Below are 3173 nucleotides of genomic sequence, written 5' to 3'. Positions count from 1 at the left end.
TTAAAGTCTCATAATTTGCCATTGTGTTTATGCTATTGCTAAGACTGAATACATATTTTTGGATTCATAACTACCATGCATTGAGTGCTGATGCAGCAAGAAACATGTCCTCATCACTCCCAACCCACTCACAGCTATTGCAACCACATCTCTTCATGCCCATCCTCCTGCAACTCCAGTTCTCATTCAAAGCTTTTGTGACATTAACCTTCGTCTCTACTAACAAACATCTATTCGGCATCAACATGAAATCCTTCCATGCAACTTCAACTCTCGCTACTCTGGAGCCTCTGAACCTTCCGTGGACCGCACTCTCCACCCTAGCTCCAACATGAATTTTTGTGGTTCGAGTCTTTCGTCTAGGACTCCTGAGGCCACCAGGCACTCAATTGTGCCGATCTCATTGCTACATGGATTGCATGTGGATGGAACATCCCGCGTGCCTATGCAAATTTTCTTCCCATTTCCTGGAATTAGGTAGTATCTAATGTACATGCTGTTACCTGCAAGGTCAAGACCAGAGGGAAGTCCATTGATTTTGACATCAAATCTTAACTGAGAGCGATCATTTCGCTGAGACATTGCCATGGAGAGAAATAGGAAGGAAGGAAGCAAATAGACCAAAAGAAATAAGATTTAGTGAGTTTGAAAGCTTTGACTATGGCTTCTTATATATATGGTTGGTGAGTGGGCTTAGTGCTCTTAATGCATGTTCCTTTTGGCCTTAACCTATGGGCGCTAAAAGGAACGGGGAGCCAAAGATCATGCTGCGAGAGACAAGTTGGAAGTGCCTTTTTAGAGATATTCTTCAGAGTAGTGGATCTCTGACTTGCATTATTTCATCAAGTGGCATTAGAACTCTATAATGGCTTATAAAACCACCATCTTAAGTGCAAGACGCAATAATTGACTTGTAAAAGTAGTTTACTAAGTGCAGATTGCTTTAGATACTGCATATTTTATGTGAATGATTGCCGAAACCCTCGGTATCTCATCGGTCCGAACGATATGGTTTCAGTATTCGGAACCTTAATTACTAGAGTATAGAATTCACAAGAAGATACATCAACTGGTGGAACTTTAATTTACTAGAGTCTAATGGCGGGATAAGATTCATCACTGGATTCAAGCTGTCATATAGTATTTGTTTTTTCTTTGATAGTGGGGAAATGATTTTTATTGTCTCCTTGTACTAAAAAATTGCCATTATACTGTCAATGCCATCCATCCACTCTTTGCTACTTTCCACTCTCCAATTCGTTGGAAAAGAAATGGTTTTGCTGGCTCTTGGGTGGAATTCAACCCTTGACGAGGAATGGTGACTGTTTTCAGATTGATGCTTAGCCAACAATTAAAAAAAAGACAGTTTCCAATCCTAAATCCTAAATTCTAATACCATAAACCTTAAATCCTGTGAGACCTAATGCTTTGTTTGGATGGGATGAGAGAAGGTTCATTAATGAAAGGGAAAGGGAGGGAAGGGAGGGAAAGGGAGGGAAAGAAATATTTATATTCTCCTTGTTTGGATGGAAAGGAAGGTTCATTAACTTAAAATGTGTTATCTTGTTTGGGAGGAAAGGAAAGGAAATAAAGGTTAAATATATAAAATTATAAAAATATCCTTATTTTAAAAATAAATTTATATATGAAAAAAAAATAGCTCATAAGACCAACAAAAATTAATATTTACGACTTAAATAAATAAAAAAATTTTAAAAAAAATAATAAGTAGATATATAATAATATTTGGTATAACAAAATACAAAATTTACACACTGTGTAAAAATCTAAAACTAACAAGCATCCAAATTCATTAAGTAATAAATTTTACATTAAATAATAATAATTTAATAAACATTTAAAATCATCTAAGTACATAGTATTCAAATACATATTTTAACATAAGAATAAAATTGAAATAAATTTTTTTAAATTTTTTCCCCTTCTTTGCATCCTAAATGGAATGTAAGAAATTATGTCAATTCATAGACATGCAAGAGAAAAATTTGTCCTTCTCTTCTTTTCCCTTTTTAACTCACTCCATCCCTCCATAAAAGTCAAGATTCTCTTGCTCCTTCCCCATCCTTCTCTCTTTTCCCCTCACCTCCTCCCAAACGAAACCCTGTAAAGGCCTAAACCCTGTAAAAAAAAAAAGCGTCTTAAACGGGGATGGACCCGTTAATTAAGCTGACCGGATCCTCCATTCCACGGCATTGTCTCGGCCACCGGACCAACGCAACGCTGCCTTATAAAGGTTGCGTGAAGGGGTGCAGAAGAGAAAGCACGAGCTATTCCAAGTCGAAAACCATGCCGCTTCATCTTCTTCTTCTCGAGATTTGCTTCTCCAGCTGCCATTGATGCAGGAACTCATCGATATCATTGCTGTATGTTTCTTCCTAGCTTCCTTCTTCGCCGTGGTTGCCCTCCGACGGTATGCTCCGGTCCGTGCTTCGCAGGCTCACCATTCGCCCAGCGGTAGCCGTCTCGGATCCGACTCCCTTACACGATCGGTGAGGATCGATTATGAATTTATGGTAACTAGTTGATTCCATTTGCCTGTCGTTCTTACTTTCTGATCGTGTTGATTTCTACATCAAAGAACGGTCTTTTTTTAAGCTAACTTTTTCTTGTTATCATTTCTCTTTTTGATATTGCTCGTAGTATCCGACAGTTTTTTTTTCGTTTCCTTCTTTGTAGTCTGAAGATTCGGTTTACGAACCCATGTGCGCGCATGTTTTACGGAAGTTGTTCTTTGTAAGTTTTGGGTTTTCAGCAATCTTAGAGAATGATTGTTGATTCGGATGTTGTTGACAGTTATCTTATATTTTAATAAAATAACATGAGGAAATATGGTGGGGTTTTCTGTCATTTCAGAAAGAGTTGTTTTTGTGTTATGTCTGAAAGGTTTAGGAATGTGTTGGTAAGGGTCTATGAAGTTTGAAGTGGTTGCCATGGTGTTGGGTTCAAATCCCACCTTCTTCACTCTGGTGGGTCCATTCCTTTCTATTCTAAAAATTGAAATTTCTGAAAGCAGTGGGCCTTTACATTTTATTAGTGAAGGTTCTAGGACATACAATGCAAACTTTTAAACATTCTTACTATTTCATGCTTTGGTTTAGTGTTCCTAATATACTCTTTCACACTTTCTTGTTATTTGCGCTTGGCAATATTGT

This window comes from Curcuma longa, chromosome 16 (genome assembly GCF_044706935.1).
Source record: "Curcuma longa cultivar G26 ecotype Majalengka, Jawa Barat chromosome 16, ITB_CL_G26_1.1, whole genome shotgun sequence".
Classification (NCBI taxonomy): domain Eukaryota; kingdom Viridiplantae; phylum Streptophyta; class Magnoliopsida; order Zingiberales; family Zingiberaceae; genus Curcuma; species Curcuma longa.
Note: the sequence above shows the minus strand (reverse complement) of the source record.